We start from the raw sequence: 14958 nt of genomic DNA on the forward strand, positions 1-14958 counted from the left end.
TCTCTGTCCTCCGATGTGCGATCACATCGGAGGACAGAGAAATGAAAAAGAGATCGCGGTTTTTTTTTTTGCGATCGCCGGTAAACGGTTAATTACCGGCGATCGCAAATGCGGGGTGGGTTAAAAACCCCCCAAATCATGTTCTCTGGGGTCTCGGCTACCCCCGGCAGCCGAGACCCTGGAGAAAATCGGACTCTGGGGGGAGCTATTTACTTTTTCCACAGCGCCGTTAATTAACGGCGCTGTGGTTTAAGTACCCTTAGCGGCCGCCGTTAAAAGGCGTATCGGCGGTCGCTAAGGGGTTAATGGATATTTAGTATTATGAAGTGTTTATAAAAGGTATATCAAGATTTTTCAATATGTGGAAATTTAAAGTATGTATAGCAATTATAAAAAAAACGGATTAAAACAAAGTGAATAAAATAATGGGATGCATTAAAAGAGGCATAGATGCACATGAGGAGAATATAATTTTACCTCTATACAAGTCACTAGTTCGACCACACAGAATACTGTTCACAGTTCTGGTCTCCGGTGTATAAGAAAGACATAGGTGAACTAGAGCAGGTGCAGAGAAGAGCGACCAAGGTTATTAGAGGACTGGGGGGTCTGCAATACCAAGATAGGTTATAACACTTGGGGCTATTTCGTTTGGAAAAACGAAGACTAAGGGGTGATCTTATTTTAATGTATAAATATATGAGGGGACAGTACAAAGACCTTTCTGATGATCTTTTTAATCAGACCTAAGACAGGGACAAGGGGGCAGCTTTGATAAAGATCCGTGTAGGATCGAAACGCGTCGCTCGTGTCCTGATATGCACATGTAGAGCATATGTCCACCGTTGTTTTTATATTGGCTTAATAAAGTTGGAATTTGGATTTTACTATTTGGAGCTGGAACGATTTTTTCTTTTCTTGACAAGGGGACATCCTCTACGTCTGGAGGAAAGAAGGTTTAGGCATAATAACAGACGCGGGTTCTTTACTGTAAGAGCAGTGAGACTATGGAACTCTCTGCCATATGATGTTGTAATGAGTGATTCACTACTAAAATTTAAGAGGGGATTGGATACCTTTCTGGAAAAGTATAATGTTGCAGGGTATAAATACTAGATTCCTTGATAGGGTGTTGATCCAGGGAACTAATCTGATTGCCGTATGTGGAGTCGGGAAGGAATTTTTTTCCCCAATGTGGAGCTTACTCTTTGCCACATGGTTTTTTTTTTGCCTTCCTCTGGATCAACATGTTAGGGCATGTTAGGTTAGGCTATGGGTTGGACTAGATGGACTTAGTCTTCCTTCAACCTTAATAACTATGTGTACAACTGTGTGCATAATTACCACCACTGAGACAGCTGCTGTGGCAAATGCAATAGCTGACGTACGTACCCAGGCCACGCAAACTCTAATAGCAGCTAATGACTTGAAAAAAAAACACCATAAGAGGAAAAACCTCCACAATTCTAGACAAAAAAACACCAGTACACAGGCAGAGTTGCTTACCTGTCCAGGGCCTCCAAACAATTGCACTAACCAAAATGCAGCGGAACCAAATAAAGATGGCAAATGCACAGTTGCAATAATACCGATAAGGCAGCCACCCTACAATCAGGAATTGGCCGCTTCGTACACCCGTGCAAACAAATAATCTGTATTTGGCATGTTTACACAAAAAACGCAGAGCATATGGCTCAAAGCCTATTAATGACGCCATAATGACTTGACCATACATGAGGCAAACCCATAACACTGATATAGCATCAGATGACGATCTGGATACAAATCTTTCCTGGCCAGGACGTGTTCGATACCGACTGGTACCTTGGCTACTGATATAATAGAACAAAACAAATCTGAAAATGACTGTAAATAGTTACATGTTCATCTTCTGCTGCAAGTTAATGAAGTGGTTGGTAGAGTGACTGACTACATTAACTTCTGCACTGATATGTTGGTGCCAACTAAAAAGATTAGGTGTTTTGCAAACAACAAGCCATGGATAACAAAGGAACTGAAGCATTTGCTCAACAGGAAAAAAAAGGCATTTAAAGGGAACCTGTCACCCCGTTTTTTGAGATTGAGATATAAATACTGTTAAATAGGGCCTGCGCTGTGCGTTACTATAGTGTATGTAGTGTACCCTGATTCCCCATGTATGCCGAGAAATACATTACCAAAGTCGGCGTTTTCGCCTGTCAATCAGGCTGGTCTGGTCAGGTGGGCGTGTTCACAGCGTTCTTTTCTTCCCCAGGTTTCCGTTGGTGGCGTAGTGGTGTGCGCATGTCCAAGGTCCGGATTCCCTGTGCCCACGTGAAGACACAGCGCGCGATCTGCGCTGTCATTCCTTTCATCGGTGCGGGCGGCCATCTTCCTGGGGCCGCGCGTGCGCAGATGTAGTGCTCTGCTGCACGGGGCTTCAGGAAAATGGCCGCGGGATGCCGCGCGTGCGCAGAAGAGATCGCGGCGGCCATTTTCCCAAAGCCGAGATGCAAACTCGGCTTTGGGAAAATGGCCGCCGCGATCTCTTCTGCGCACGCGCGGCATCCCGCGGCCATTTTCCTGAAGCCCCGTGCAGCAGAGCACTACATCTGCGCACGCGCGGCCCCAGGAAGATGGCCGCCCGCACCGATGAAAGGAATGACAGCGCAGATCGCGCGCTGTGTCTTCACGTGGGCACAGGGAATCCGGACCTTGGACATGCGCACACCACTACGCCACCAACGGAAACCTGGGGAAGAAAAGAACGCTGTGAACATGCCCACCTGACCAGACCAGCCTGATTGACAGGCGAAAACGCCGACTTTGGTAATGTATTTCTCGGCATACATGGGGAATCAGGGTACACTACATACACTATAGTAACGCACAGCGCAGGCCCTATTTAACAGTATTTATATCTCAATCTCAAAAAACGGGGTGACAGGTTCCCTTTAAACTGGGTGACAAAGAGGAAATTAAAATGATACAGCATGAATTGAAGCATAAAATAAAGGAGGCCCAGGAAGCCTTCAGAATTAAACTTGAAAAGAAACTGTCCCACAATAATACCAGAGAAGTTTGGTCAGGAATGAAATTACTGACTGGGCTTAAGCTGAGGCCTGAAAATGATCGAGGAACAATGGACAAGGCTAATGAGATGAATCAGTATTTCAACAGATTTAGCAGTACATGTGTAATACCAACTGATAGTGGATGGGAACTGGGTGCAAATTCTGCAACATCGATATTGAAGGATGAGCAGACTAATTTTAGAGTATCCGAAAATGATGTGAGGAGGCAGTTTAAATCACTTAACATTGGTAAAGCTGCAGGACCTGATGGACTCAGCTCACGTGTCCTTAAAGTTTGTGCAGACCAGCTGTGTACTGTCTTTACGCGCCTATTTAATGGAAGTCTACAAACACAGAGGGTACCAATGTTATGGAAAACTTCCTGTCTGGTGCCGGTACCCAAGACTTCTTCTCCTGCAACCCTAAATGACTATCGTCCTGTAGCCTTAACATCTCATGCTATGAAGGCCTTGGAAAGATTAGTGCTTGCTCACTTAAGACCGAGGGTTAACGCTTTTATCGATCCCCTTCAGTTTGCCTACCGACATAGATTGGGGGTGGATGATGCTATCCTTTCTCTGTTACATAGGGTACATTCATTTCTGGAGATTGACGGAACCACGGTGCGAGCGATGTTCTTCGATTTCTCGAGTGCATTTAATTCCCTGCAGCCACCTTTACTACACAAAAAGATGACTGATATGGAGGTTGAGGAGAAAATGAGAAATTGGATAACTGACTACCTATCAGATCGGCCACAGTTTGTACAGATGGGAGCAGTGGTGTCAAGCAGATTATTGAGCAGTGTAGGTGCCCCCCAGGGAACGGTGCTTGCGCCCTTTCTATTCACACTGTATACTTCAGACTTTCAGTATAAATCTGAACTTTGCCACCTTCAAAAATTTTCGGATGACTCTGTGGTTGTGGGATGCATTAGGGGAGATCAGGGGGATGAGGAATATAGAAGGGTGGTGTCGAATTTCGTGGATTGGTGCAATGGTAACTATCTACAACTAAATGTTAAGAAAACTAAGGAGTTGGTGGCCAACTATAGCAGGATAAAGTTGGAATGCTTACCGATCACTATTGCTGGTCAGGAGGTAGAGCAGGTGGAGAGTTACAAATATTTGGGGGTCCATTTGGACAGCAAACTGGACTGGAGATGCCACTCAGAGTTTGTCTACAAGAAGGGGATGAGCAGACTGTATTTCCTAAGGAAACTGAGGTCTTTTAATGTGTGTAGCAAAATGTTAGAAATGTTCTACCAATCTGTGGTGGCAAGTGCCATCTTTTTTGCAATCACGTGCTGGGGTAGTAGTGTGCGGGCCTCTGATGCTAATAAGCTGAATAAGATTATTAAGAAGGCAAGTTCTGCTGTCGGCTGTAATCTGGACTCTTTTGGGGAGGTAGTGGAGAAAAGAACTCTGAAAAAGTGTGTGGAAATTATGAACAATAATGCACATCCACTATATGAGCTACTCATGAGACAGAAGAGCACCTTCAGTAACCGGCTTATACTTCTGGGGTGTAAGAAGGAAAAATATAGGAAATCGTTTGTGCCAACTGCCATGGGAATGTACAACAATAACATTAGGGTTAAACCACCAAGGTGAATGTCTACTTATTTCTCTACATTTCAGTTCACTCGTTGTGTATGTCCTATTCTAATGTATAATGTATAATGTTCTTCTGTCAACTCCACTGTCATGTCAACTATGTAATTCCTTTATGATTTTTATGATTTAAGTCGTGCTGCTGTGATACCATAATTTCCCACGGGATCAATAAAGTGTATCGTATCGTATCGTATCGTATCGTAAGTTTAAAATGACTGTTACTGTCTAAAAGTTCACAAACCCTACCAGGGATCCAATGTTTTGCACAAGTTGCACAAGTTTCCTTAAAGAACTGTGAATCATGAACTGTGCATGATCAAGACTTTGCTTGTAAATAGTTTGCACCTTCATAAAGGTGCTTCCTACTGGTTTTACAAAAGAAGCTTTTAAAGACAAGAGACTGCTTCTAACATTGTGAGAACTGCATTGTTTTCCAGAAACCTGAAGAAAAACCCTTCTGGCGCGGCAGGATTCCAGGTCTGGATACACGCCTTGTAGCCCGCCCAAGACAACGTTGAGGGTTAATGACAGGTCCATCGCTTCGCTGCTGCTGTTTTAGAGTTAATGATTGACTTGAGCATTATTGTACTACCTCATTGAAAGACTTGAATACTGTTTGAACCCTTAAAGGGAATATTTACTTGTTGCACCTTGCCAGTTAGAATTATATGATACAAGATAGACGGTTAATATATTAGAGTTAATATGGTAAATAATAAAATTGAGAGTTGAAGTTAAATAGTATTATATGAAAGAAATAGATGATGCACATTTGATAAAATGGAGAAAATAAAGTAACCTGCGGGGGTTGGACGAAGACTTTGCACTTAAGAGACAGTATACCCGTGAGAGTCATAGCACTTCATAGCTAGTTAGTTGTTGCACTGTTTTATTAAATTGTTCTTAAAAGTAGGCCTACAATGTAAATATGTTTAGCAACATTCAAGTGTCCTCACCGCCCATAAAGGGAAGCACCAGTTCATATTAACTTGTTTTATAGCATGTTAAAAATTGTATGTCTTTTTGCTAACATGTATTGTTATAATAATAATAATAATTTTTATTTATATAGCGCCAACATATTCCGCAGCGCTTTACAAATTATAGAGGGGACTTGTACAGACAATAGACATTACAGCATAACAGAAATACAGTTCAAAACAGATACCAGGAGGAATGAGGGCCCTGCTCGCAAGCTTACAAACTATGAGGAAAAGGGGAGACACGAGAGGTGGATGGTAACAATTGCTATAGTTATTCGGACCAGCCATAGTATAAGGCTCAGGTGTTCATGTAAAGCTGCATGTACCAGTTAACTGTCTAAGTATGTAGCAGTACAGACACAGAGGGCTATTAACTGCATAAAGTGAATGAGAACATAATGCGAGGAACCTGATTTTTTTTTTTAAATAGGCCACACAGGGATCGTTAGGTTAATGCATTGAGGCGGTAGGCCAGTCTGAACAAATGAGTTTTTAGGGCACGCTTTTAGGGGATTGGGGATCAATCGTATTAACCTAGGTAGTGCATTCCAAAGAATCGGCGCAGCACGTGTAAAGTCTTGGAGACGGGAGTGGGAGGTTCTGATTATTGAGGATGCTAACCTGAGGCCCCAGTCCAGGAGTACTGGATTTAACAGGGGGGGGGGGTTAGGCAGTGCGGCGCTCCAGGGTCCTGGTCATCACAGTGGTATTGCTTTCCTCCCTGGGAGAGTGATGCTACGTTTAGAGGCAAGGAAGGATAACTGCATCCAGGTATCACAAATATGCAACACGTTCATACTCCAGGCCACCAAGGGGAGCTTTTGATCCTATTTACTAGGTGACTCCCCATATATATGTAACTGGTAGTCTGTAGGGAAAGTTAGTTAGTTCCAGACAGTAGTCTCAGGAGGACAGAGGGTCCACAGAGCTGTGCATGCCCACAGAGCTGCAGCTCCCAGAAAGAGACATTTGAAGACTGAATTGTTTGCAGCGAGCATGCAAGAGAGGAAGTGCAGAAGAGGATATCAGAAGGGGACCAGCACCGAGCAGGCTGCCTCCTTCTGAGGAGCAGAGACCAGTAGCCGTAACACCGAGGTTGTAAGGACCTCTTTGGCTTACATCAGAGACCGACAGGACAGCTGAACTCTACGTTCCCTATCCGACCTAACACCCAGGAGGCACGGTGACAACCTTAGAGGCTGGGGCGTGCTAGAGTCCCTATAAACCGCCTCAAGTCACCAGTCATACGGGTATGTCCTAGCCAATCCGGGGGACAGAGAAAGATAACATCTGTGAGTACCTTATGAGAAGCTTAGCAGTAAGGGACTACACTATTACGGCACTAGAGGAAAGGCTTTTATTCTCCACCTGGACAAGGGGACTCTAGACTTGCCTCTAAACCGGCCGGACTCTGGCTGCCCTGTGGTCTGGTGCTCTGGACTGTGGATGCTGAAGTCTTCAGAAAAGGTAAAGAGACTGCAAACCTGTGTCCTCGTTCTCTACGCCACTCTCCATTCACCATCTACAAACTGGGAAGCCCTGGGGATACCATCTAGCTGCCATAACATCACCTCAGCGGACTCCTTAAAACAGCGTTGGTCACCCTGACCGAATACCACAGGTGGTGTCATGAACATAAACTCTATCCCTTTAAAGACCTTTCCCTTTTATACGGATGTCCCATGGCCACAGACCGGGTCAGCCACAGTGACATCCCCCTGTGAACCGCAGGACCCGGTACCGAGTACCCCACAGCCTTGATGGAGCGATCCATGTGCACACAGCCTTAGTCCTGTCCTGTGCCCCCCACTCATTATAAATCCTGAACGTGTGCACACAGCCTTAGTCCTGTCCTGTGTCCCCCCCAATCATAAGTCCTGAGTGTGTGCACACAGACTTTGTCCTGTCCTGTGCCCCCCGCTCATTATAAATCCTGAACGTGTGCACACAGCCTTAGTCCTGTCCTGTGCCCCCACTCATTATAAATCCTGAACGTGTGCACACAGCCTTAGTCCTGTCCTGTGCCCCCCACTCATTATAAGTCCTGAACGTGTGCACACAGCCTTAGTCCTGTCCTGTGCCCCCCACTCATAAATCCTGACCGTGTGCACACAGCCTTAGTCCTGTCCTGTGCCCCCACTCATTATAATTCCTGAACGTGTGCACACAGCCTTAGTCCTGTCCCCCCCACTCATTATAAATCCTGAACGTGTGCACACTGCCTTAGTCCTGTCCTGTGTGTCCCCCACTCATAAGTCCTGAACGTGCGCCCTCCCATTCATTACAAGTCCTTGATAGCATCATAATGAATTAGGGGGTAGAATACGCTATCAGGTACTGAGCATCCTCCGCCACCTCCCAGTTCATGACAAGTTCCTGACAGCATCTTCTCCCACCTTTCAGTTCATTATAAGGGGTCCTATGCCCCTTACCACCTTCTCTTCCACTCACCAATAAATTTTAAGTCCCTGTTATGGCTGGCAATCAGGCAACACAGCGTGCAGTAATCAGCGCACATACAGAGATCTGGCAATAACCCAAAACAATAGGACGAGCTCTGAGACGTGGAATCTCTGTAGACTGCAGTACCTGATCTATCCTCACACAACTGGAAGCAGCAGTGGATTGCGCCTATCAACTACCTATGCAACTCGGCACTGCCTGAGGAGCTGACTAGCCTGAAGATAGAAATACAAGCCTGACTTACCTCAGAGAAATACCCCAAAGGAATAGGCAGCCCCCACATATAATGACTGTTAGCAAGATGAAAAGACAAACGTAGGAATGAAATAGATTCAGCAAAGTGAGGCCCGATATTCTAGACAGAGCGAGGATAGCAAAGAGAACTATGCAGTCTACAAAAAACCCTAAAACGAAAACCACGCAAAGGGGCAAAAAGACCCACCGTGCCGAACTAACAGCACGGCGGTGCACCCCTTTGCTTCTCAGAGCTTCCAGCAAAAGATAATAACAAGCTGGACAGAAAAAACAGAAAACAAACTAGAAGCACTTATCTAGCAGAGCAGCAGGCCCAAGGAAAGATGCAGTAGCTCAGATCCAACACTGGAACATTGACAAGGAGCAAGGAAGACAGACTCAGGTGGAGCTAAATAGCAAGGCAGCCAACGAGCTCACCAAAACACCTGAGGGAGGAAGCCCAGAGACTGCAATACCACTTGTGACCACAGAAGTGAACTCAGCCACAGAATTCACAACAGTACCCCCCCCTTGAGGAGGGGTCACCGAACCCTCACCAGAACCCCCAGGCCGACCAGGATGAGCCACATGAAAGGCACGAACAAGATCTGGGGCATGGACATCAGAGGCAAAAACCCAGGAATTATCTTCCTGAGCATAACCCTTCCATTTGACCAGATACTGGAGTTTCCGTCTAGAGACACGAGAATCCAAAATCTTCTCCACAATATACTCCAATTCCCCCTCCACCAAAACAGGGGCAGGAGGCTCCACAGATGGAACCATAGGTGCCACGTATCTCCTCAACAACGACCTATGGAATACATTATGTATGGAAAAGGAGTCTGGGAGGGTCAGACGAAAAGACACCGGATTGAGAATCTCAGAAATCCTATACGGACCAATAAAACGAGGTTTAAATTTAGGAGAGGAAACCTTCATAGGTATATGACGAGAAGATAACCAAACCAGATCCCCAACACGAAGTCGGGGTCCCACACGGCGTCTGCGATTAGCGAAAAGCTGAGCCTTCTCCTGGGACAAGGTCAAATTGTCCACTACCTGAGTCCAGATCTGCTGCAACCTGTCCACCACATAATCCACACCAGGACAGTCCGAAGACTCAACCTGTCCTGAAGAGAAACGAGGATGGAACCCAGAATTGCAGAAAAATGGAGAGACCAAGGTAGCCGAGCTGGCCCGATTATTAAGGGCGAACTCAGCCAACGGCAAAAATGACACCCAATCATCCTGGTCAGCGGAAACAAAACATCTCAGATATGTTTCCAAGGTCTGATTGGTTCGTTCGGTCTGGCCATTAGTCTGAGGATGGAAGGCCGAGGAAAAAGATAGGTCAATGCCCATCCTACCACAAAAGGCTCGCCAGAACCTCGAGACAAACTGGGAACCTCTGTCAGAAACAATATTCTCAGGAATGCCATGTAAACGAACCACATGCTGGAAGAACAAAGGCACCAAATCAGAGGAGGAAGGCAATTTAACCAAGGGCACCAGATGGACCATTTTAGAAAAGCGATCACAGACCACCCAAATGACAGACATCTTTTGAGAAACGGGAAGGTCAGAAATGAAATCCATCGAAATATGTGTCCAAGGCCTCTTCGGGACCGGCAAGGGCAAAAGCAACCCACTGGCACGTGAACAGCAGGGCTTAGCCCTAGCACAAATTCCACAGGACTGCACAAAAGCACGCACATCCCGTGACAGAGATGGCCACCAGAAGGATCTAGCAACCAACTCCCTGGTACCAAAGATTCCTGGATGACCGGCCAGCACCGAACAATGAAGTTCAGAGATAACTTTACTAGTCCACCTATCAGGGACGAACAGTTTCTCGGCCGGACAACGATCAGGTTTATTAGCCTGAAATTTCTGCAACACTCTCCGCAAATCAGGGGAGATGGCAGACACAATGACTCCTTCCTTGAGGATACTCGCCGGCTCAGATAACCCCGGAGAGTCGGGCACAAAACTCCTAGACAGAGCATCCGCCTTCACATTTTTAGAGCCCGGAAGGTATGAAATCACAAAATCAAAACGAGCAAAAAATAACGACCAACGGGCCTGTCTAGGATTCAAGCGCTTGGCAGACTCAAGATAAGTAAGGTTCTTATGATCAGTCAAAACCACCACGCGATGCTTAGCACCCTCAAGCCAATGACGCCACTCCTCGAATGCCCACTTCATGGCCAGCAACTCTCGGTTGCCCACATCATAATTACGCTCAGCAGCAGAAAATTTCCTGGAAAAGAAAGCACATGGTTTGAACACTGAGCAACCAGAACCTCTCTGTGACAAAACCGCCCCTGCACCAATCTCAGAAGCATCAACCTCGACCTGGAACGGAAGAGAAACATCAGGTTGACACAACACAGGGGCACAGCAAAAACGACGCTTCAACTCCTGAAAAGCTTCCACGGCAGCAGAAGACCAATTAACCAAATCAGCACCCTTCTTGGTCAAATCGGTCAATGGTCTGGCAATGCTAGAAAAATTACAGATGAAGCGACGATAAAAATTAGCAAAGCCCAGGAATTTCTGCAAACTTTTTAGAGATGTCGGCTGAGTCCAATCCTGGATGGCCTGAACCTTAACCGGATCCATCTCGATAGTAGAAGGGGAAAAGATGAACCCCAAAAATGAAACTTTCTGCACACCGAAGAGACACTTTGATCCCTTCACGAACAAGGAATTAGCACGCAGTACCTGGAAAACCATTCTGACTTGCTTCACATGAGACTCCCAATCATCTGAGAAGATCAAAATGTCATCCAAGTAAACAATCAAGAATTTATCCAGATACTCACGGAAAATGTCATGCATAAAAGACTGAAAAACAGATGGAGCATTGGCAAGTCCGAACGGCATCACCAGATACTCAAAATGACCCTCGGGCGTATTAAATGCCGTTTTCCATTCATCTCCCTGCCTGATTCTCACCAGATTATACGCACCACGAAGATCAATCTTAGTAAACCAACTAGCCCCCTTAATCCGAGCAAACAAGTCAGAAATCAATGGCAAGGGATACTGAAACTTAACAGTGATCTTATTAAGAAGGCGGTAATCAATACACGGTCTTAGCGAACCATCCTTCTTGGCTACAAAAAAGAACCCTGCTCCCAATGGTGACGACGATGGGCGAATATGTCCCTTCTCCAGGGACTCCTTCACATAACTGCGCATAGCGGTGTGTTCAGGTACGGACAAATTAAATAAACGACCCTTAGGGAATTTACTACCAGGAATCAAATCGATAGCACAATCACAATTCCTATGCGGAGGAAGGGCATCAGACTTGGACTCTTCAAATACATCCTGAAAGTCCGACAAGAACTCTGGGATGTCAGAAGGAATGGATGACGAAATAGACAAAAATGGAACATCACCATGTACTCCCTGACAACCCCAGCTGGTTACCGACATAGAGTTCCAATCCAATACTGGATTATGGGTTTGTAGCCATGGCAACCCCAACACGACCACATCATGCAAATTATGCAGTACCAAAAAGCGAATAACTTCCTGATGTGCAGGAGCCATGCACATGGTCAGCTGGGCCCAGTACTGAGGCTTATTCTTGGCCAGAGGTGTAGCATCAATTCCTCTCAACGGAATAGGACACCGCAAAGGCTCCAAGAAAAATCCACAACGTTTAGCATAATCCAAATCCATCAGATTCAGGGCAGCGCCTGAATCCACAAACGCCATGACAGAATATGATGACAAAGAGCACATTAAGGTAATGGACAAAAGGAATTTGGACTGTACAGTACCAATAACGGCAGAGCTATCGAACCGCCTAGTGCGTTTAGGACAATTAGAAATAGCATGAGTAGAATCACCACAATAGAAACACAGTCTGTTCAGACGTCTGTGTTCGTGCCGTTCTACTTTAGTCATAGTCCTGTCGCACTGCATAGGCTCAGGTTTACTCTCAGGCAGTACCGCCAGATGGTGCACAGATTTACGCTCGCGCAAGCGACGACCGATCTGAATGGCCAAGGACATAGACTCATTCAAACCAGCAGGCATAGGAAATCCCACCATTACATCCTTAAGAGCTTCAGAGAGACCCTTTCTGAACAAAGCCGCTAGTGCAGATTCATTCCACAGAGTGAGTACTGACCATTTTCTAAATTTCTGACAATATACTTCTACATCATCCTGACCCTGGCATAAAGCCAGCAGATTTTTCTCAGCTTGATCCACTGAATTAGGCTCATCGTAAAGCAATCCCAGCGCCTGGAAAAATGCATCAACATTACTCAATGCAGAATCTCCTGGTGCAAGAGAAAACGCCCAGTCCTGTGGGTCGCCGCGCAAAAAAGAAATAATAATCAAAACCTGTTGAATAGGATTACCAGAAGAATGAGGTTTCAAGGCCAAAAATAGCTTACAATTATTTCTGAAGCTCAGGAACTTAGTTCTGTCACCAAAAAACAAATCAGGAATCGGAATTCTTGGTTCTAGCATCGATTTCTGATCAATAGTATCTTGAATCTTTTGTACATTTACAACGAGATTATCCATTGAGGAGCACAGAGCCTGAATATCCATGTCCACAGCTGTGTCCTGAAGCACTCTAATGTCTAGGGGAAAAAAAAGACTGAAGACAGAGCTAAGAAAAAAAAATGATGTCAGGATTTCTTTTTTCCCTCTATTGGAAATCATTGAATGGCTCCTTGTACTGTTATGGCTGGCAATCAGGCAACACAGCGTGCAGTAATCAGCGCACATACAGAGATCTGGCAATAACCCAAAACAATAGGACGAGCTCTGAGACGTGGAATCTCTGTAGACTGCAGTACCTGATCTATCCTCACACAACTGGAAGCAGCAGTGGATTGCGCCTATCAACTACCTATGCAACTCGGCACTGCCTGAGGAGCTGACTAGCCTGAAGATAGAAATACAAGCCTGACTTACCTCAGAGAAATACCCCAAAGGAATAGGCAGCCCCCACATATAATGACTGTTAGCAAGATGAAAAGACAAACGTAGGAATGAAATAGATTCAGCAAAGTGAGGCCCGATATTCTAGACAGAGCGAGGATAGCAAAGAGAACTATGCAGTCTACAAAAAACCCTAAAACGAAAACCACGCAAAGGGGCAAAAAGACCCACCGTGCCGAACTAACAGCACGGCGGTGCACCCCTTTGCTTCTCAGAGCTTCCAGCAAAAGATAATAACAAGCTGGACAGAAAAAACAGAAAACAAACTAGAAGCACTTATCTAGCAGAGCAGCAGGCCCAAGGAAAGATGCAGTAGCTCAGATCCAACACTGGAACATTGACAAGGAGCAAGGAAGACAGACTCAGGTGGAGCTAAATAGCAAGGCAGCCAACGAGCTCACCAAAACACCTGAGGGAGGAAGCCCAGAGACTGCAATACCACTTGTGACCACAGAAGTGAACTCAGCCACAGAATTCACAACAAGTCCCCATTAGCATCACACGTCCTTCTTTATTAATTCAAAACACTCTTCTGGTGATTCCTTGGCATCAAATATTCGTGAAAACATATATATATATCAGTGAGAAACATACCTCTTCGTGTTCATCATCTCATTAAATACATTTACATTTGACCAGCTTAATTTTCCTGAAATTGCCTGCACCACCGACAACCAATGTGCGAAAATTTCACACGGGCCAACTAAATCAGCAGCTGTCACATACTCACCTGCTCCCGGCACGGTCCCTGGATGTCCAATAGTCTCTGGGCGTCCGCAGCTCTTCCCCTGTTCAGCGGTCACTGGTACCGCTCATTGAAGTAATGAATATGGACTCCACTTCCATAGGGGTGTAGCCGCATATTCATTACTGTAATGAGCGGCACAGGTCACTGACCACTCAATGCTGGAAGAAGCTGTCAGCGCCCGGAGAACAAGGGATGTGCATTGACCGCACCGGGAGCAGGTGAGTATAACAGGGGGAGGGGGAGCATTTCATATTCACCTTTCCACCGCCGGGCGCCAATCCGTCTTCAGCGTCTTCTGGCTATGACTGTTCAGGTCAGAGGGCATGATGACGTGTTACTGTGTGCAACGTGTTCTGCCTGAACAGTCACTGTGGAGAGACAGGACACTGAGGAGCAGCGGGCAGCGACGAGAGGTGAGTATGTCATTTATTTTATTGCAGCAGCATTATATGTGGCACATTTTTATATGCAGCATCTTATGGGGCCATAATGAACTTTAATGCAGCATTGTATGGGGCAAATGTTTCTATGGAGCATTTTATGGGGCCATTATTAACCTTTGTGCAGCATTATATGGGGCATATTTTAATATGAGGCATCTTATGGGGCCCATCAATCTGTATGGAGCATTATATGGAGCTTCTGACTCAATATGGATATTTAAAAACACTTAACCTACTGATGTCTCAATTAATTTTACTTTTGTTCGTATCTATTTTGATTTTTTGAAATTTACCAGTAGCTGCTGCATTTCCGACCCATTTCCCAGTTTTTTGTGGTAAAATTAGGGGTCTCAGCTTATACTCGAGTATATACGGCAGTTTGAGGCCTGGGATCTGCCAATATGTGGCTAGTAGGGGTTGAGCGAAACGGGTCGGCCATTT

Source organism: Ranitomeya imitator, chromosome 2 (genome assembly GCF_032444005.1).
Source record: "Ranitomeya imitator isolate aRanImi1 chromosome 2, aRanImi1.pri, whole genome shotgun sequence".
Lineage (NCBI taxonomy): Eukaryota > Metazoa > Chordata > Amphibia > Anura > Dendrobatidae > Ranitomeya > Ranitomeya imitator.